The 22,756-nt window shown below is 38.3% G+C and overlaps 1 protein-coding gene across 4 annotated transcripts in view; it reads left to right on the top strand.

Moving 5' to 3' along the window:
- Nucleotides 1-22,756, top strand: part of RGL1 (ral guanine nucleotide dissociation stimulator like 1) — a 283,782-nt gene that overhangs the window by 33,330 nt on the left and 227,696 nt on the right. Inside the window, exon 1 of one of the 4 annotated variants that reach the window (XM_058430931.1) lies at nucleotides 10,890-11,040. The exons of the other annotated variants lie outside the window; for them this stretch is intronic. The gene's annotated coding sequence lies outside the window, so the exon portion shown is untranslated. Of the gene's footprint in view, nucleotides 1-10,889; nucleotides 11,041-22,756 lie in introns of those variants that run through there. 4 annotated transcript variants of the gene reach the window in all.

Genomic DNA, 22,756 nt, shown 5'->3' with positions numbered 1-22,756 from the left:
GAAACCTTTGTCTTTATTTTATGTTTATTTAATTATATAATTAACTCTGTATGTGCACTGTATTTCAATGGTCAAAAGAGTTTGAAAGCTGCTGAATAGAACATGTCTCACTTTTCTTCCCTATGCCACCTACATAGTTGAGCCATTCTCATGCCCTATCAAGTCTTTTCTTCCCTAAACGAAGCATTTCCATTTCTTTCCACTCATCCATATGTATCACAGTCTCACATTTCCTTGCCACACTGAACACGGTTCAGTGAACCTAGTTTGTATGAAAAATTGGGACCTGGAATCAAAAACAATGTCCCTAGCTATGTTCTAACTGAAACAGGGGCAAGTAGAACTACCCTGTTCTTGGTTAGCAGAATGCACTTCACTGCATTGTAATGCAGCCTGAAGTGGTTAGATCGATGAGGATGTGTCACAGAGACTCCAGAGCCAGAGGCCCCTGGGCTGTGTCTCATAGTGATGAAATACACAGCCCAGGGGCCTCTGGCTCTGGAGTCTCTGTTTAGTCAGTATAAGCCTGCAGATAAGCTGAAGAGTAACCAAGGGCAAGTTACTTCTCTATGCGTCAGTTTCCTCATCTGTAATATAAGCATATTTCAAATTTGCAGTATTTTATAATATTTTTGGATTTTTTTGTGAGTATTAAATGAGTTAATATATGTAAAGGACAGAAAAGGGCATATAATAAGCACTTAGCAATCCCAAATATTTTTAAAGCAATATCAGCAAATTATTGATTCATTGAACATTTCATCAACTCAGATGTGTAGAGCTTTCAGCATGTGTATAAATAGTGTGATTATATGTCCCATTGTGCCCAGGGTAGCCCTAGTTTTTACCTATTGTCCTGGCATAATTAATGGTACCCTCTTTCATTCTCAAAGGCTCCAACAGAACCTCAGATTTGCTTATTCCAAATCATATTTTTGCAGTAGGAATTAATATTTTCCTCAGTTGTGTGCCATCCTAGGTAAAAGCCACATCTTCTCTCACTAAATATTTGATCAATTTTGGATTTACTTGGAAGACGAGATCACTCCTTTTTTTTTCTACTGAAGCTTCACCTGAGCCCGCTGCCCACCGCTACACCTCCTTTCCTTGCCAGGTGGCAGAAGTTAGCTTCAGACTAGAAACTCCAAAGGGGAGGCTGTCCCCCTTGGGCCAAATTACCTGGGTTTAATTTGGCCCATCATGCTGTTCTGTGAAGACCTTTTGGATTCTGATTCTGTCATTCAGGATATTTACTAATCCTCAATTTCACGTTATTTTCAAGTCCTTTTTCCTAGGGAGCTGACATCCCTTAAAGGTTGCTTTGTGTCTTAATCCAAGTAAGCTGAGGTTACCCGATGGGGTTTACCAGAGAGGGTTTACATAAAGCCTTGTGGAAGTGTTAATGGTTGCTATGTATTGAGCCTTTATTATGTGCAAACAAACTGCACAGTATCCCTCAAATTAGGGGTGTTGTGAGCATTTTACACATGTATCTTCCCTGGTCAGTGTCACATCACCATGAGTTAGGTGTTATCTCCATTTTAGGGGTGAGGGAAGCAAGGTTGTCACGTAGGTAGTGAGGCGGAGAGCTGGGACTTGAATCCAGTCTGTGTGGTGGGGATGCCTGGAGAGCAGGGCACCCTCAGAATGAAGGTCTGAACAGAGGTTCTTGATAACATAGCCTTTTAAACTGGAAGGCTTTTTTCTGATGTGATAAAATTATACTTCCATGTGTAATTCATCATTCTGTTGAGGACTCATAGTCCTTATTTAAAATATCAAGATGAAACTATTAAAGCAGATGTGGATGAGGTGGAATTTGGGGGTTGGAGGATTAATAATTTGAGGGACACTGTGCAGTTTGTTTTCTTGTAAAACATCTATAATGTCTATTTGCTTTTCCTCATACAAATAAAAGAATATGTGCACCTGTGTGTAACCTCCTAGGCAATGAAATAGTTAGCTTTCTGTGGAATAGATTGGTGCACCAAAGACCAAAGTGCCTTCTTTTGAATTATTTTCCCACTTTCCATAGATTTATATTCTTCCCTATCATGATACCATAATCAGTGAGTTTTTTATTGATTTATATCAGACTTACTTCCAAAGAGAACTTGAGTTTATATCACTTTTTGTTGATGTATCAGCAACGTTAAAAATATTACTTCTGTATTACTAACATTGTCTATTACTAAAAAGTAGGCACTATAATTGAATATATGAATGAATTGGTGAATGGCCAACACATACTAACTTTAAGAATGTTTCTCTCTCACTTGTGTTTTGTTGCTGGTGAGTTGAGCTACTTGTCTCTTTTTTTTGACACCAAGATTTTTTTTTTTTCCCGAGACAGGGTCTTCCTCTGTCGCCAGGCTGGAGTGCAGTGGTGTGATCATGGCTCACTTAAGTGCAAGGTTCTTCTAAGCAAGATTCCTTTTTTTAAAAAAGTTGTGATGTTTGAAAGAATGAGTCTATTTCCTAAGGCTTTTGCTTTCAGAGAGGTCTGGTTAGCTTCTTTGAAGATCCAGTCTCACACTGGCTGGTTACCTGCCAGAAGGGGTGACAGAAGGGGCAGAAAACAGCCTTTCCAAGGGTAAGGCAAAGACCTTTTACTGTCACTGTTAGTCCCCTTTTACAAGCCCAAAATAGTTACTGAAGCCGCGGGGGCTGGGCATTTGCCATATTAACACCTCCAGCTTTTAAGTGGAAAGACCAGGAGACGTGAGTACCAAAGTGGATGGAAGAGCATTTATATATAGGTCCTAAGCATATCAGAGGGAGGAAAGGCTAAGCCCATCATTTGTTCCTGGCTCCTCCTGCAGATGCCTTTGAGATGTGAGGCGCAGGTTGCTTCAGCAGAGCCTAAAATTAGTCTTTCCCTTGTAGAGCCTTTTAAATTTCTACCTAAGTTATAATTCACATCTGAAAGCACACCAGTCTTTGATTTAAGTATTTTTATATTTACATTTATTATTTATTTTTATTATACTTTAAGTTCTGGGATACATGTGCAAACATGCAGGTTTGTTACATAGGTATACATGTGCCGTGGTGGTTTCCTGCACCTATCAACCCATCATCTACATTAGGTATTTCTCCTTATGCTATCCCTCCCGTTGCCCCCCCCACCCCTGACAGGCCCCCATGTGTGATGTTCCCCTCCCTGTGTCCATGTGTTCTCATTGTTCAACTGTCACTTATGAGGGAGAACATGCAGCGTTCGGTTTTCTGGTCCTGTGTTAGTTTGCTGAGAATGATGGTTTCCAGTTTCATCCATGTCCCTGCAAAGGACATTAACACATCCTTTTTTATGGCTGCGTAGTATTCCATGGTATATATGTGCCACATTTTCTTTATCCGGTGTATCACTGATGGGCATTTAGGTTGGTTCCAAGTCTTTGCTATTGTGAACAGTGCTGCAGTGAACATATGTGTGCATGTGTCTTTACAGTAGAATAATTTATAATCCTTTGAGTATATATCCAGTAATGGGATTTCTGGGTCAAATGGTATTTCTGGTTCTAGGGCCTTGAGGAATCACCACACTGTCTTCCACAATGGTTTAACTAATTTACACTCTCACTAACAGTGTAAAAGTGTTCCTATTTCTCCAGATCCTCACCAGCATGTGTTGTTTCCTGACTTTTTAATGATTGCCATTCTAACTGGTGTGAGATGGTATCTCATTGTGGTTTTGATTTGCATTTCTCTAATGACCAGTGATGATGAGCTTTTTTTTTCATGTTTGTTGGCCGCATAAATGTCTTCTTTTGAGAAGTGTCTGTTCATATCATTTGCCCACTTTTTGATGGGGTTGTTTGTTTTTTTCTTGTAAATTTGTTTAACTTTCTGTACATTCTGGATAGTAGCCCTTTATCAGACGGATAGACTGCAAAAATTTTCTCCCATTCCGTAGGTTGCTTGTTCACTCCAATGATAGTTTCTTTTGCTGTCCAGAAGCTCTTTAGTTTAATTAGATTCCATTTGTCGATTTTGGCTTTTGTTGCCATTGCTTTTGGTGTTTTAGTCATGAAGTCTTTTCCCATGCCTATGTCCTGAATGGTATTGCCTAGGTTTTCTTCTAGGGTTTTTATGTTTTAGGTCTTATGTTTAAGTCTTTAATCCATCTTGAGTTAATTTTTGTATAAGGTGTAAGGAAGGGGCCCAGTTTCAGTTTTCTGCATATGGCTAGCCAGTTTTCCCAGCACCATTTATTAAATAGGGAATCCTTTCCCCATTGCTTGTGTGGCATCATTTCTGAGGCCTCTGTTCTGTTCCATTGGTCTATATATCTGTTTTGGTACCAGTACCATGCTGTTGTGGTTACTATAGCCTTGCAGTACACTTTGAAGTCAGGTAGCGTGATGCCTCCAGCTTTGTTCTTTTTGCTTAGGATTGTCTTGGCTATACAGGCTCTTTTTTGGTTCCATACGGCATTTAAAGTAGTTTTTTTCTGATTCTGTGAAGAAAATCAATGGTAGCTTGTTAGGGATAGCATTGAATCTATAAATTATTTTGGGCAGTATGGCCATTTTCATGATATTGATTCTTCCTATCCCTCAGCATGGAATGTTTTTCCATTTGTTTGTGTCCTCTCTTATTTCCTTGAGCAGTGGTTTGTAGTTCTCCTTGAAGATGTCCTTCACATCCCTTGTAAGTTGAATTCCTAGGTATTTTATTCTCTTTATAGCAATTGTGAATGGGAGTTCACTCATGATTTGGCTCTTTGCCTATTATTGGTATATAGGAATGCTCGTGATTTTTGCACGTTGATTTTGTATCCTGAGACTTTGCTGAAGTTGCTTATCAGCTTAAGGAGATTTTGGGCTGAGACTATGGGGTTTTCTAAATATACAATCATGTCATCTGCAAACAGAGACAATTTCCTCTATTCCTATTTGAATACCCTTTATTTCTTTCTCTTTCCTGATTGCACTGGCCAGAACTTCCAACACTATGTTGAATAGGAGTGGTGAGAGAGGGCATCCTTGTCTTGTGCCTATTTTCAAAGGGAATGCTTTCAGCTTTTGCCCATTCAGTATGATATTGGCTGTGGGTTTGTCATAAATAGCTCTTATTATTTTGAGATACATTCAGTCAAAACCTAGTTTATTGAGAGCTTTTAGCATGAAGGTGTGTTGAGTTTTATCAATGGCCTTTTCTGCATCTATTGAGATAATCATGTGGTTTTTGTCATTGGTTCTGTTTATGTGATGGATTACGCTTATTGATTTGCATATGTTGAACCAGCCTTGCATCCCAGGGATGAAGCTGACTTGATCATGGTGGATAAGTGTTTTGATGTGCTGCTGGATTCGGTTTGCCAGTATTTTATTGAGGATTTTCACATCGATGTTCATCAAAGATACTGGCCTGAAATTTTCTTTTTTTGTTGTGTCTCTGCCAGGCTTTGGTATCAGGATGATGCCGGCCTCATAAAATGAGTTAGGGAGGAGTCCCTCTCTTTCTATTGTTTGGAATAGTTTCAGACGTAATGGTACCAGCTCCTCTATGAACCTCTGGTAGAATTTGGCTGTGAATCTGTCTGGTCCTGGGCTTTTTTTGGTTGGTAGACTATTAATTACTGCCTCAATTGAAGAACTTGTTACTGTTCTATTCAGGGATTCGACTTCTTCCTGGTTTAGTCTTGGGATGGTGTATGTGTCCAGGAATTTATTCTAGATTTTCTAGTTTATTTGCATAGAGGTATTTATAGTATTCTCTGATGGTTGTATTTCTGTGGGATCAGTGATGATATCCCCTTTATCATTTTCTATTGTGTCTATTTGATTCTTCTCTCTTTTCTTTTTTAATAGTCTGGCTAGTGGTCTATTTATTTTGTTAATCTTTTCAAAAACCAGCTCCTGGATTCATTGATTTTTTTTGAAGGGTTTTTTCTGTCTCTATCTCCTTGAGTTCTGCTCTGATCTTAGTTATTTCTTGTTTTCTGCTAGCTTTTGAATTTGTTTGCTCCTGCTTCTCTAGTTCTTTTAATTGTGATGTTAGTGTGTCAATTTTAGATCTTTCCCGCTTTCTCCTGTGGGCATTTAGTGCTATTAATTTCCCTCTACACATTGCTTTAAATGTGTCCCAGAGATTCTGGTACATTGTCTTTGTTCTCATTGATTTCAAAGAACATCTTTATTTCTGCCTTCATTTTGTTATGTACCAATAGTCGTTCAGGAGCAGGTTGTTCAGTTTCCTTGTAGTTGTGCGGTTTTGAGTGAGTTTCTTAATCCTGAGTTCTAATTTGATTGCACTGTGGTCTGAGAGACTGTTTTTAACGATTTCTGTTCTTTTGCATTTGCTGAGGAGTGTTTTACTTTGAATTATGTGGTCAGTTTTGGAGTAAGTGTGATGAAGTGCTGAGAAGAATGTATATTCTGTTGATTTGGGGTGCAGAGTTCTGTAGACGTCTATTAGATGTGCTTGGTACAGAGATGAGTTCAAGTCCTGAATATACTTGCTAATTTTCTGTCTCATTGATCTGTCTAATATTGACAGTGGGGTGTTAAACTTAGACTCCCACTATTATTGTGTGGGAGTCTAAGTTTCTTTTGTAGGTCTCTGATAACTTGCTTTATAAATCCAGGTGCTCCTGTATTGGGTGCATATATGTTTAGGATAGTTAGCCCTTCTTGTTGCATTGATCCCTTTATTATAATGTAATGTCCTTCTTTGTCTTTTTTGATCTTTGTTGGTTTAAAGTCTGTTTTATCAGAGACTAGGATTGCAACCCTTACTTTTTTCTTTTGCTTTGCATTTGCTTGGTAAATATTTCTCCATCCGTTTGTTTTGAGCCTATGTGTGGCTCTGCATGTGAGATGGGTCTCCTGAATACAAGACACTGATGGGTCTTGACTCTATCCAATTTGCTAGTCTGTGTCTTTTAATTGGGGCATTTAGCCCGTTTACATTTATGGTTAATATTGTTATGTGTGAATTTGATTCTGTCATAATGATGCTAGGTGGTTATTTTGCCCATTAGTTGATGCAGTTTCTTCATAGTGTTGATGGTCTTTACAATTTGGTGTGTTTTTGCAGTGGCAGGTACTGGTTTTTCCATATTTAGTGCTTCCTTCAGGAGCTCTTGTAAGGGAGGCCTGGTGGTGACAAAATCTCTCAGCATTTGATTGTCTGTAAAGGATATTATTTCTCGCTTATGAAGCTTAGTTTGGCTGGATATGAAATTCTGGGTTGAAAGTTCTTTTCTTTAAGAATGTTGAATATTGGTCCCCACTCTCTTCTGGCTTGTAGAGTTTCTGCCAAGAGATCCACTGTTAGTCTGATGGGTTTCCCTTTGTGGGTAACCCAACCTTTCTTTCTGGTTGCCCTTAACATTTTTTCCTTCATTTCAACCTTGGTGAATGTGATGATTATGTGTCTTGGGGTTGCTCTTCTCAGGGAGTATCTTTGTGGTGTTCTCTGTATTTCCTGAATTTGAATGTTGGCCTGCCTTGCTAGATTGGGGAAGTTCTCCTGGATAATATCTTGCAGAGTGTTTTCCAACTTGGTTCCATTCTCCCCGTCACTTTCAGGTACAGCAATCAAATGTAGGTTTGGCCTTTTCACATAGTCCCATATTTCTTGGAGGCTTTGTCTGTTCCTTTTCATTCTGTTTTCTCTAATCTTGTCTTCACACTTTATTTCATTAAGTTGACCTTCACTCTCTATATCCTTTCTTCTGCTTGATCAATTCGGCTATTGATACTTGTGTATGCTTCACGAAGTTCTCGTGCTGTGTTTTTCAGCTCCATCAGGTCATTTATGTTCTTCTCTAAACTGGTTATTCTAGTTAGCAATTCCTCTAACCTTTTTTCAAGGTTCTTAACCTTCCTTGCATTGGGTTAGAACATGTTCCTTTAGCTTGGAGGAGTTTGTTATTACCCACCTTCTGAAGCCTACTTCTGTCAATTCATCAAACTCATTCTCCATTCAGTTTTGTTCCCTTGCTGGCGAGGAGTTGTGATCCTCTGGAGGAGAAGAGGCATTCCGGTTTTTGGAACTTTTAGCCTTTTTTGTGCTGGTTTTTCCTCATCTTCGTGGATTTATCTAGTTTTGGTCTTTGATGCTGGTGACTTTGGATGGGGTTTTTGTGTGGACATTTGTTGATGTTTATGCCATTCCTTTCTGTTTGTTAGCTTTCCTTCTAACAGGCCTCTCTGCTGCCCCTCCTTCCACCAAGCTCGAGCATCCTAGGTCGACTTCAGACTGCTGTGCTGGCAGCAAGAATTTTATGCCAGTGGATCTTAGCTTTCTGGGCTTCATGGGGGTGGGATCCACTGAGCTAGACCACTTGCCTCCCTGGCTTCGGCCCCCTTTCCAGGGGAGTGAACCGTTCTGTCTCACTGGTGTTCCAGGCGCCACTGGGGTATGAAAAAAACTTCTGCAGCTAGCTTGGTGTCTGCTCAAATGGCTGCCCAGTTTTGTGCTTGAAACCCAGGGCCCTGGTGGTGTAGGGACCCGAGGGAATCTCCTGGTCTGTGGGTTGTGAAGACCATGGGAAAAGCGTAGTGTCTGGGCCAGAGTGCACCGTCCCTCATGGCACAGTCCCTCACAGCTTCGCTTGGCTAGGGGAAGGAGTTCCCCGACTCCTTGTGCTTCCTGGTTGAGAGGACACCCCCACCCTGCATCAGCTCACCCTCCATGGGCTGCACCCACTGTCTAACCAGTCCCAATGAGATGAGCTAGGTACCTCAGTTGGAAATGCAGAGATCATCCACCTTCTGCATTGATCTTGCTGGGAGCTACAGACCGGAGCTGTTTTTATTTGGCCATCTTCTATTTACATTTATTTTTATATATAGTTTTATATTTAAAACTTTATCTTGACCACTTGATTTAGAGTAATGGAAATTGGAGAAATGTATATAGTACAGAACATTCTAAATTGGCTTTTTTTTCCTGTTTAAAATGCTTAAAAGTTCTTTAACTCAAGAACTTTAATTTTGCTAATAACAAAGATTCTTAAGCTTAGTGTGAAACACGGAAAGGAAACGCAACAACCTGGTTATGAATAGGATCAGCAGTGCCATCTTGTGGTAAATACCTTGAATTACAATTAGAGGTACCAGCCTGGGATTTGGGAGACTAAGGAATTCTACTCTAAGTTCAGTGATTTACATAGAATGTAAAAGGTATTTCTCACATTTTAAGACTTTGGGTTTATATAATCAGAGGAGGTTCTTCCTTTACAAATATGGCAAAGACTACAGTTTTCTACAAGACCTTTTAATATTGAGCTTTTAATGTTACATACAATTACTTTAAATGTTACTGTATGTAATATTAAAAACTACAGTTATAGTTTCAAAAAGATTATGGTACATTAAACATTTTCTCTAGAAGCAGCTCTAATGTGTAATAAAACCTAGGATTATAGGTTAAATGGGATATATCTATAACATAATAAGGTAAGCAGCTATAGATAAGTCAAAGCATGGCAAGTATATGATCAGATAATAATCCTGTTTCCTACAGACCTAGCATGTGGTAATACAGTAATTTTGTATTCTTTAGCTTGTCTGCTGCTTTTGAAAATTCTTTTCAACAGTTAACAAATATTGATGAATCCAATTGGAAAAAATAATGTTTACCTATTCATTAGTTCCAAGTCTGTGATAGATAAATACGTGGGACCATTGTAGTTTCTAGAATAATTACATTTAAAATCCCCAGCACCTTGCAAAAATATTTATTCAATTCATATTTTTCTTTTTACGTTATCAACACATATTAGTTTAGAGAGTTTAGCACGAGTCACTAACTAGACCAGTATTAGTAATCCATTGATAATTCCAAGTCTCACACTGGAGCATCTTGAAAATAGTTCATGGGTTGCTATTTTTTTCATTAGTTATGTATGTCATGCCAACTCCACATTATTTTCAGAAGTCATTCCTCCTTATTTTATTGCCCTTTTGTGTCACTTTCTTTTTCTAATTATAAAAGTAATATATGTTCATGATGCAAGTTCAGATATTAAAGTAATCATTCCTGATAAACTCAACCCCTGGAAATAATCACCATTTACAGTCTTGTGTATTATTTTTAGTTGCTGCATTTATTAATAAAAATATTTTCTCTTTTCAGTTGGTCAGAGGTAGGTGCACCCCATCTTCATTTCCCTCAGTGGCACTTTCTTCCAGAGAATTTGCTGACAATATGTTTTTTTTGTCTTCTAAGATAACTGGGAATTTCATTATCCTGATAGGAAATTTTGATTTTTATTCCTAGTTTTACTATTTCTCACTTCCTGTGGTGTTGGATTTATTGGGCACTGGATGACAACACTCTGTAGTGCTATACAGATTTCCTAGCATGTTCAGATATATATTAACCATGCATAGAAAGGTTGTAGAAAGCTTAATGACTTTGCCCAAGTTAGCTAACATGTGACTAGCCACGATTTAAATCCCTTCTGATTACGCATATACCTAGGTGAATTCCTCTGGTCCCATGACTTTAAATACCATCTGTATTTGAGATGACTCTCAAATTTGTATCTTTAGCCCTGCCTTCCCCCCTGAGCATCAGACTTGTATATGCAATTAAAAAAAAAAACATCTCCGCCTCAGTGGCATCTCAAACCTTGACTTGGCAATAAAGAGAATGCTTGATGTCCTCACCGCTACCTTTTTTCTCCCAAAGACTTCTCCATTTTAGCTGTTGGCATCATTAGCTATCCATTTGCCCAAGCACAAACCTTGGAATAACTTTTGGTTTTTCTCTTCTTCAAGCTTGACATCAATCCATCAGCACATGCTGATTATAACTCCGTTTCCCTAACATAAGTTCATCTCTTACCTAGGCTAACATAATCACATCCCAATTGGTTTTCCTGCTTCCTCTCTGTCTGTCATCGCCATTATGTGCTATCCTATTACCTTTTTATTTTTTTCATTATATTTAACAATATCTGGTATTATTGGCTTTTGGATATATTGTCTGTCTTACTTTCCTTCTAGAATGTAAGCTCTGCAAGGCAGAAACTTTATCTTGTCACCACTGAATCCCCGAGACCTAGAACACTGCTGGCAGGTAGGTTTCATGTTGAACCTATAAACGAACAAATTAATTAATAGAAGAAGTCTAGTGCTTGTTCAGTAATTGGGAATTCAGGAAAAATTATTCCTTTGCTTGTTTTCTCAGGGCTCTTTTGTATAGCGTTGAAAGAACTGAAAAACTTTTATTTAATAATGCATTCTTGAGATTGGTATTAGAGTCTTATTATCTTAGATATACAGTATCACTTAGGCCTTGCTGCATGCATTTTATGCTCCCTGAGATCTTTTTGGGAGATTTTCTGTGGAAACCCGAAAAAGAAACCAATTATAGTGCTTTCTCAGAGAAGCAAGGCTCAACAAATGACTGGGAAGAAACTTTTGCTGGTTGAGAGAGGTATTCAGTATGTGCTTCAACAATGATGTAAAAGGGAACAAAGAGAAGTGAATGCAAAACATCTTTATTTGCTTTGGACTGCCCTTCTTCCAGTAAGGCTAACTTTGAATAAAGAGGAACTCGATACTGGGCCAGTGAATAAATTTTTAAAACTGGAAACTTAAAATGAAGGTCTGAGGATCCTGAAATACTGTATATTTTAAAAAATCAATGATTCTTTTAAGAAATGGAAAACGAAGTGAGGGAAGAATGGGTAGAGAGATTGATCGGTCATTCTATATCTAGTGTAATGGAAAAGGTATTTTGTGTCAGCAAGATCTGGGTTTTGATTCTAGTCTTGCCACTAGCTGGCCATATGCCCTTGGACGTGCTGCTTCTGAAAGCTAGGCTTGTTATTTCTGTTGGTGGTTTAGGATGATCACATGAGATGAATCTTGGGAAAGAATTCTTACAATTATAAAGCACAATACAAGTGTAATATATTATCCTGATTATCATTATCTCACCATTCTAATATGAGGATCCAGGGCTTCATTCTCTTACTGTGTTCAACTTTGTGGTCCCAGAACTCCACTGGCTACAAAGATGCCAAGATCTGAACTCAGAGATTCATGAAACCGCTCTAAATAGTTTTAAATTGCTTCCTTGGGAAATTTTTGCTTGCTTATGTGTATCTGAGATTAACAACAGTAAAAACACCTTTTATATAGCACCATCAGTGAGGCTTTATGTCTTTATTATAAATTTTGGAGCATCTTCCAGGCTCTCAAAATGAAATCTCTGGATCTACTGAAGAGAGAGAGAGAGAGACAGCAAGGACTTTCATGTCTTTAAAAGCAATTACAGGCTCAGGTCTCTGAAAAAGTATTAAGTGCCAAGACTGACGCCTCTGCAACCATTTGTTCTTGACATTTTTTCAATTTTTTTTTTAACCAGACTATTGATGCATTTTAATACCATTAGTATTTCTTAAAATTAGTTCAGCAGTAATATTAATTTGTCTTCTTAAAATCAAAGGCAGGAAAACAGTATTATGCATGTATTTAAATAAGTCCCCTTTCCAGATATTGGAAGGCATGTTTTTAAGTATTCTGGAGAAAAGTCATTTTAAAAAAATTCCCAAGCAGACCATTTTGCTTTAGAAATATTGAACATGCAATATATGAATCATATTTGGATTTTAAAGCAGGATATTAAACTTCACAGTAAAAGTGATTCCATAGTTATTAAAGTCCAAAGAGAGGTTTACAAAGCCAGCAGACAGAGAAACTGAAATTCACTTGGAGCAGTAAATGATACAGGAATGGAAACATTGAATAAATAACTATACAGCAATTTTTCTTGATGTTATTTTATTCCTTAAAGGCAGACAGATCATTAAAATTAAAATTGTATTAAAAAATATTCTCTATAAAAATATGTAACCCAATAAAATGAATGTTGAGTCAGCCACATGTATTTCTTTCCAAACCCATAATTTGGATTTGGATTGGATTTCCAAACCCACAATACTAAATTTATTTAGTATTTTGAAATTCATATTTGCTAGGCAGCGCATCTTAGTAAATTAAAAAAATAAATTCCCTTTTCTTAGTTCATGTAAATAATCCTAAAGGTGAAGTGAATTGGCCTTACTGAAATGGAGACTCATGCCAGGGCTGACCAGAGAAGGTGAGGAGAGGATAAGAAACATTTTATCTTCATGCATTTGTGTCTTTGCATTTGCTGTTTCTCTCCTGGATGCATTTCCCATCCTGGGTCATTTGCTTAAATTCATACCAATTTTTTTTAGCATCTATTTCAAGCACCCTGTTCTCCACTATGACTTCACTAACATCTCTAGACAGATGGTTGCTCCTTTCTACTCCTTTCTATTGCTGCTTTATATGTAACTCTGTTATTGCATGTAACACATCATCAATAATTTGCTTACATTTCTGTCTCTTTTGTATTTCCAGTACCTACCTTAGTGCTTGACATATAGTAGGAACTTAATAAATGTCTGCTGAGTGGATAAATAAAAAAGTGAGTGATAGCTCCTGATCACTGCATAACATAGATACAACTCATAAAGTTGTGATTCCTGGCCCCATCCTTGTGGGGCAAGTAGGGGTGGTGGGACAGAGGCTACCCAGAAGATGAGCAGCTAGATGGGTTGATTATGCAATAAAAAACATTGATTCAGCTTCTGGCACTGTGCCAAGTGCTGTGGGGGAAACTGCAGAGATGTAAGGTACATCATATCTGCTTTCAGGGGTTTACCGGTTGGGTTTAAGGGCCTAATTGACCTGTATGAATCATCTAGAGGGAAATTGAAGGCTAAGTCCTAAGACTTGACTCTGTGTCTATGAGGAAGTTAGAAAAGTTTGAAACTCACATGAGTTGAAGGAGCTTGGAAAGGCTTCATGAGGAGCCACAAGTTAATTTGGGCTCAGTAGTATTGACTGAAGGAAGGGCTGATGAGGTAGCAAGCCTTGGGTTAGGTGGGAGTTGAATGGGTGGCTGTGTGGGAATTGGTTTGTGGAGCAGTGTTTACTCTGGGGGACCACAGACACTTTCTACACCTATGGATGGATTTTAGAGATGTTTTGAACCCCTGGAATTATTTGCAAAATGTTGTATGTATGTTTATATGAGCAGTTTTCCAGGCAGAATTCTCAGCTTTGAAAGAAGTAGATGCAGATTTTAAAAGAATGTTAAGTTTTGTAGTTGTAATCACGAATAGGTAGCATTATCATTATTTATCTTTTCATGAAGTCTTAAAGAAAGGGAAAAAGGAAGAATTCGATGGGGTGGGGAGGTGAAGGGAGGAGGGAGATTCAGGCTAACAATATAGGTATCAATATTTATTAAATGATCTTTCCCTGAAAGTGTAGCACTAACATGCTGTATCTTTAGCTGATTATCAAAAGAGATCATCTAAGCGATGGAGGCTACACTGCCTGTTTGAGAGAAACTACTGAACTAAAAGTGAATGAAAATGTATCCCATTGTTGCCCAAATGAAAATATACTTAATTCAAAGGCAGAAATAATTTTTAAAAATTGTTAGTGCTTTAACCAGCAAACATTATTTTTTAAGGATTATTCTATTTAGGTTTTTGAATGTAGGGATTTGCCTCATAATGAAAAATCTGCATTTCATCATAAAAACTGAATAAAATGAACATGACTTGGTTATTTGTCATAGATGCAGATTCTTTTAATATTGGATGCTCAGTTTGTATAGAAAACATTTGGATTGGAGCCCCTTTTTGGGTCATTGCCAACTAGAGGTTAACATGCTAATATATCAGAGAGAGGAGTGATGGATTTCTACTTCTGGGTTAGTGAGTGTTACGCTATCAGAAACATGCCCTGAAGTAACAGCTCTATCGTGTCGCAATTGTGAGTTAAGGAGGAAGGAAAGAGATCTATGAAAAAATAAGCTGTTCCTTTGTTTCCTGGTTTGTTCTAAAAAGGATTGCAATAAAAAAGAGTTTCATATTATTGGTTTATGTAATTGATAAGAGCCCAGTAATTGAGGAACAAAAAAGTTGTTAAGCTTATGCAAACAAATAATACAAAAGGGATTTTCCCATAATTCTATCTTTAGGAGAGTAATTAATTGGATAATAGTTAAAGAAGATAGTAATGTTGAGAGAGGGAATAGGTATATAAACCTCAATTATATCTTAAACATTAGTAAGCCATATTTTTACATAGAACTCAATTTAATTGGAGGACCTGAGAAATTTGATGACACTGGAAACGTGTGCATTTTGGATTTATAAACCTGAAATATACATAACTAATGTTAATTTAATAATGTTGAATTTTAATGGCCTTAAAGTCAAGCATTAAGAAAAATGCTCAGATCATATAATTTTATGAGAAATAGACTATTCAACTCTTAATGATTCAACATAAAGGGCCGCTTCAGTGAATGTTCAAAATGTATTATCATTTCTATGGTGATCTAATCTTATTTATTGAATCTGGTAACATATATTTATGTATATATGAATATGAGAATCATAATATATATTTTAATATTTATTATTACATCCTGTGTAATAGACTTTTTGAGTTCTTAATATCTTATATTTTCTATAAAGTCATATATGTGGCAGATACATATATGAAGATATTTCAGATTATTGTATTGCAAGCTGAGGAATGTAGTATCTTCAGAACTTGCCACTTGCTAGGGACGAGGTTGGAATGAGAAAGTGTATTGGCCTCATGGCCATTCCTAAGGCTTGGGGCTGAAGGCTGGAGGTTGGCCCTAGTGAACAAATTACTTGGAGGATCCAGAAGTGGCTAGTGCACAGGAGAGAGTGCAGTCCATTCCCAATGGGGAGCAGTGGGTCACGACTAGATGAACCATATACATCATCAGTTCTGAAAATGAGGCTGATTAAAGGGTATTCGGGAGCAGGTGAATGAAGCTTCTCTGGGGAAGGAGAGAAGGTCCAGACCTTTGTAAACAGGATTGAGTTCTCCAGGTTGCCCAGTCCCAGGTTGACTTTGGGTGGAATTAAAAGTCGTGGTTCAGGTAGTTCACCTTTTATAGTTTCGTGCTGTTAACATAAATTTACATTTTATTTTGAATACATTTTGCTGTAATTAGTTAAAACAACTATAGTGACAAGATGCTTAACTCTCACTCTATAAACAATAGCATTATGAGTTTGGGAATATGGAACAAACAACAATCTATTTATGAAGAACAGATCAGTGGTTACAGCTAGGATGGGAGCAGTGACTATAAAGGGGTAGCAACAGGAAGTTTCTTGGGGTCATGGAACTGTTCTGGATCCTGATGGCGGTGGTGTTTACACACATCTATATGCATTAAAATTCATAGAATCATCTGCCCCAAAAGTCCATTTAACTATATGATAATTGTTTTTAAAAAGCAAAAAATGCTAGCAGGGAGATAAAAATAATTTTTTTTTTTGAGATGGGGTCTCGCTCTGTTGCCCAGGCTGGAGTGCAGTGGCATGATCTCAGTTCACTGCAACCTCTGCCTCCCAGGTTCAAGCAATTCTTCTGCCCCAGCCTCCCGAGTAGCTGGGACTACAGGCGTGTGCCACCATGCCCGGCTAATTTTTTGTATTTTTAGTAGAGATGGGATTTCACCGTATTAGCCAGGATGGTCTCAGTTTCCTGACCTTGTGATCTGCCCACCTCGGCCTTCCAAAGTGCTGGGATTACAGGCGTGAGCCACCATGCCCAGTCAGAAATTTTTAATGTATCAAATATACACAACAGAACAAAGTAAATCCTAACAGTCCTAGAAGGCCATAGGAAAGCCAGAGTCCTAAAAGTATGCCATTTGCCTGTTTCTGAACGTCTTAGGTTGGTGGAAGGCATGTTTTACCTGGAAGCTGAAAATGATTTGGTCCCCTAGTTCTTTTATCTTGCTTTCAAAAATAGACCTGTCTTCCTTCCTTGCTTCTTTCCTCCCTCTCTTTTCTTTCCTTCAATCATTCCTCCCCTCCTTACTCTCTTTCTTTCTTAAGTTCATGCTATCTGACATGGTGAAGTGGCATTCTAGATTACTTTTTTTTTTTTTTTTTGGTCACAAGTGCCTACTGATGGAAGGGACATGAAGGGAGGATGAGAAGCTGGTCTAGCTCTGCTCCAATCCTGAGGGTGGACAGTTGAACCAGAATAAAACCAAAAGCGAAGGCTCACTACTTACCAGAATACACTTGCGTGGTGCCTACACTACCTGTAGGCCTTCCTGTTTCAGGCAGTAAAGTGTTGTTCTGGAGCTGAGCACCTGCTTTGAGTTAGAATTGAGACAGGCACCAGAAGTTGGATGCAGTCCAGACTGATCAGAGGACCCTTGGAATGGACTTTAAGTTGACCTTGACCCTTTAGTGTTCTTTGGATTGGACTTCCCAGGATTACTCTGTCCGTTTGAAAAAATATATTTGTGTCTTGGGCCTGAACCAAATTTAAATCAGTCTCCTAGAAATTGTGAAGGGCTGCTAAGGCATGGCACAACATGGCCTGTTTTCTCAATATTGTCTCTTTAACTTCTCATTTCCTTGGCAACCTGATTTCTGATTTTCTGAATGGGTGTTGCTGTGGACATTTGCCCAGAAAACAGCTCTGAGTGAGGGGCTATCAGAGAGAATTTTATGTCTCTTGGGAAGGGAAAGGTTAACTTTTATTTCCAAGAGGACTGGCTGCATGAGTTCTTGGATGCAGCAGTCCCCAGGAGAGTGCGGTGTGCTGAACTGTGGCTAGTGTGTGTAGTTCCACACAGGCAGGAGTGGGCTGTGCAGAGCTGCTTGTTTACAACAGCTTCCTGAATCTGCTAATACCAGACTGAGTGAATGAAAGATTAGTTTGAAGTTCTTGACCCATATTCTTTACATTAAACATTGATAACCATTTTTTCTTTCAATCCTTCCTCTATGTTATTCTGGATTTGAAATCTCTAGCCATGAGATAATATTAACTGAAATTCTTGACATTTGCCAACCCTAGTCACAACCCTTGCTAAAGATCATTTCAACATAAAGCATTTGTCTTTTAGCTTGTCTGAAAATATACTGCAGAATGTTGCTGGTAATGGATTTCTTGGAGTTGAACCATTGGGTAGAGGATTTGTGATTTGAGTTTACCATCTGATTTATATGTTCTATGGTCATCATAACTCAGATTTGCAGATCTGGGTACTAGTGGGACCGTGGGGCTATTGTGCCTGACTTAATTGCATACTTAAATGTAAGGCTAGAAGTAAAGCTGAAAAAGCAGATGGATAGAAAATGAGATTGTCCTGTTTTGAGGTCATATGGAAAGCCAAGAAATTGCTGGAGCAGCTCTGACAGGGATTTCAGGAAAACAGGCTGGTAATATTTCCACTTCTCTCAGCTTGCAGTCTGGCTGAAAATGTAGTAAGATCAGCCTTTTCCAAAGGTCTTGGTATTTCTGCAGCTGTTTTCAGAAAGCCTTGAAAGTGAAAAATGAAGGAGTCCACAGAATCTCAAGTATCCATGTTCCAATCACTAAAGCTCTTGGACGATCTAAGTGGAAAAGAGCTGAAGCCATGTAAGTGAAGGTGTGTATGACACAGTGCCTGTGTGGAGGCTGCTCTTTCAGATATGACATCATGCCTGTGGCCCCCAAAAGCTTCCAGGAGAGCAGCGGCTTGACAGCGAGGATGCCAAAAAGTCCTTGATAGGAGCTCTACACATTATATTTCCACTTTCTATTATTTTAGATTCTTTTTTGTTCCATTCACCTGAGTCAGCTGGGCCATCTGCCTAAGCCAGCCAACATCTCACATTTTCTAATTGGTCTAGTTAGTCCAGGGTTAATATGTCACTTACTATCACTAATGAGAGACTGTACTTGCTAGACTCGTAAAGCATTTTTAATGCATGCTTCCAGTATTATGATTCCTGTTCTACAGAAAAAGAAACCAGGTTTCAGAGAATTTATGTGATTTGTACAAATTATTTGAACAGACTAGTGGATCATGAGGACTATGGAATGTATATTTTATACTGTCAGCCACCAACTTTCAAGTGGTTTAAACACATTACATATGTGTTTAAAAGGAAGTTTAAAACAATAGAAATGACTGGATTGTGTCAGTGATTTTTAAATATTCTGCAAATGAAACTTAAGTAAAAGTTCAATATGTTAAAGCTACAAGTTCTATTTTAGCATGAATTTATTTCACAAGTTTAGGTTTCTAATAACTACTTATTTTCAAGTTAACCAGTAACATTAACAAAGCTGTTTATGAACACAAATATTTGAAATCTAGATTTGTAGATGTGAGTTGGAGCCATAATATCTAATATATTTTAAAGTTTTGTTTGGTTGTCCCCCATTGAAAAAAAAACTGATTTACAGATAAATTCTTGAAAATAGGTATAATTTTCTTAAAAGCTAAGTCTACTGAAAATACTATTCAATCTGATTGAATCAGACACTTGAGAAATGATTGACAGGTAGTTTTGGACCCACTTTGAATCACTATCTAACTATACCTGAAAATACTCATTTTTCCTCTTCTCTCGTAAGCCCAGTCCAATTACCATCCTCTGAAACAGCACTTGTCAAGGTCCCTAGACCTCTGTGTAGCCAAATCTGCCCATAAATTCTCAGTTCTCACTTCATGGGACCCATCATCAGCGTTTGACACTCTTGATCACTCCACTTACTCTCCAAGGCTCGCGCTCTCCTGGCTTTCTTCCCATCTCAAGGGCCACTTCTCAGTTTCCTTTCTGTGCCCCCCTCATTGTCCTGACTATCTCAAACTCCCTATCAGTCCTTTTCAACCATGGTTTCTCATCTGAACCAAGGACACAAAAAACGATTCCAGAGAATATTTTCTCAACTTTTTCCAAGGAAAATAACTAGTTCTAGGTGCATAGGAAGGAAGTTAATCCATCACATACAATGGGTGCCTTAGGGCTTTGTCTTAATGTTTCTTCACATAACCTCAGTTGACAAAGGTTGCCAGGCTCAATCCACAAACATTAGGCATCTGATGCATTTTCATGACCTTAACTCCATCTATGTATTGACAACTCCCAAATTTATATCTCCAGCCCAGGCCTCTATCTGAACACAGGATAATGTTCTATCCAATTTGATGCAATCTCTTGTAAATATCTGACATCTCAAACTTATCATGTTCAAAAACAAAACCTGATCTTTCCCCCAAAAACTGTTCTACTCAGAGTTGTCATCTCTCAGGCCCAAAATTTTAGTCATCCCTGAACTTCTGGTCTTTCTCTCACATCTTTCATCCAATCCTTCGGCAAATCCTACTGTACCTACGTTTTAAATACATCCAGGATCTGACCAATTCTTGCTACCTTTACTTCTACCACCCTGAGCCACATCATTCTCTAGAGCTTGAACTATTCTAGTAGCCTCCTAATTGGCCTCCCTGCTTTCATTGTTGGACCTCTACAGTCTATTTCAAACACAGCAGCCAGAGTGATCCAGTCCTTTGCTCAAAATTCTCCAGTAGCTCCCAATTACAAATTTACATGTATGGTAAAAAGCTGGAAACCTTACAATGGCCTACATAATCTGTAGTGCCTCTTTCCTGACTGCTGCAGTCTTTTTGCTGTTCTTACAATACATTGAGCAACTTCCACCCAGGGCACTTTCCCCTGCTCCCGCCCCAAACCCCCATGGCTTACTCCTCATTTCTTTCAAGTCTTTGCTTAGATGATACCTTATCAGTGAGGCCTTTCCCTCCCAACCTTTTAAAAATTGTAAAGGCCCTAATCACTCACTATCCCCATTCCATTGCTTATTTCTCCCTATTGTGCTTATTATTTTCTAATATTTTACATGGTTTGCTTATTTATTTTTATCATCTTGCTTTTCTACTAGTGTGCAGTTTCCTCAAGGGCAGAGATTTTGCCCATCTTGTCCACTACTATATGCCAAGTGTTTGGAACAGTTTGCACAGAGGAATGGTTCCTGAATGAATTGAATGCATGGTGAGCGTTTAATTTGAAATTTGAAATGTGATTAGTGGAATTTTAATCATTTTAATTTCTTCTTGTATTGCACAAAATGCCTCTTAAATGCATGTTGTAAAATCATGAGATATTCAATCCAGGTACCTCAGTGCCCACTCCTGCTAAATATTTACTCAAAGGTTAAAAACCATCATTAGTTTTGTATGCTGAGGCCAAATTTGAACTTTTAGTTGCGTGCTGGTACTTCATCTGCAGATGTAGGTATCATGCATTTCAACCCTACATTGCTAAGTTAATCTAATTGAGTATATTGAAAATATCAGTAGGATTCCAAGTATCCCAGTTCTCTCCCTTCCCCACTGTACTCTGTGTGAGTTGTAGTGGGGCTGGTCCCTGCAGGTTGCATTTCTCTTGGTTGGGCATCTTTCTGTCTGGGTTGACCTAATTGCAGGCAGTAGTGCGTGATGAGAGGCAGCTTGGAGAAGCCAGGGTATTTTCCCCTCCTTCTCTGCTGCTGTCAGCTTCCTGCCATGGCTACAGCTTCTGTCAAATGATTCCGTCCTAGTGTGTGAGCCAGCTCACATCAGTTCATGAGGGACAATTTTGTTTATTTTTTTCAACTCCATGTTTATGTTTTTCCAACTCCATCAATATCACATTGATGACTTAAAATAGGCCAAATCCTGGCTTTCCACTGACAGAGAACCAATTTGTTAAACATTGACCAGCACACCCTGGTGGGCTCAGCCCTTGCATTCTGTAACACTCCTTTTTCCTTTTCTCTCTTTGGTCTAAGAGTGGTAGTGGCTTCCAGCTGTTGCTAATCCCTGGCTTATTCACTCTTCCCTGTTTAGGACTCAATTCCTTGGTCACCTTTGTAAAGAATTTCCTGCATTAATTCTCTTCCCTTTTAGAAACAGGAAATGATTTCTGTTTTCCTATACTTTGATACAATACCTAAAATAGAACAACCATGCTATGTTTGAGTGAACTTGAGAGAACCTTTAGCAGCAATACAAAACAAAAATCTGTCTCATCTGAAATATTTGCACCAGTACCTTGCCTTGGAACACACAAAAATACTTTGATACAAAAAGTAAATTTCTGATCTCATTGCCAAAATTATTACACATTATTTTGAAATGCTACAACTTAAAGACAGCACTCTAATATAGTTAACACTTAATATGACATTATCCAACATAGTTTTAAGAGATGCCGCCATTTTGTTACCTCCTAATACTTGTTTCTGAAGCTTATAGGAACTACTTGAATACTTTTTTTCAATTGCTTTTCTTATAAGTCATTTTCAGTTGCTTTCCTATGGCTTACTCATCATTTGTAGACTTGGTCACGTTGTGAATGAGTTACTTCATGGTATGTTCAAAGTCATTTAAATACCTTCTTCTGTTTTGATGTATGTATTGAGTGTTTTTCAAGGCTATAAACTCCCTTAGGTTTGGCCACAGGAACGAAGTGTACAAAAATCTAGAATAGGAAGAGCTATAACATCCATACTCTCATTTAGTTGAATTATAAAGACTTTAGCTGTCTTATTCATCACATATGTTGGTTGCCCAGTCTTGGGTACCGTGAGCTGTGATATCTGACAATGGTACCAATATTTCAGAGGCAGGGCAGCCTAGTCATTTAACACATTCACTGTGGGGTCAGTAGCTCAGGAGGTAATAGGGTTCACCCAGTGTGTTTCCTTCACATGTGTTGATGTAACTTACCCTGAACAATGTTTTTAAATTCATTTTTACCATTTAAATACTACTGGTCCAGACTGAGTAAGCATCCTTGAAACTATATTGTAGTCCCATCTACAGTCCTACATCAAGGCTTGTTCCAAAATTGCTCCAGGTCATAGACTTGGACTTTAACTCCATCTTCATCTCC

Source organism: Hylobates moloch, unplaced genomic scaffold (genome assembly GCF_009828535.3).
Source record: "Hylobates moloch isolate HMO894 unplaced genomic scaffold, HMol_V3 SCAFFOLD_18, whole genome shotgun sequence".
NCBI classification, from domain to species: domain Eukaryota; kingdom Metazoa; phylum Chordata; class Mammalia; order Primates; family Hylobatidae; genus Hylobates; species Hylobates moloch.
The sequence above is the reverse complement of the archived record's forward strand: the minus strand, read 5'-3'. Positions and strand labels throughout refer to the sequence as shown.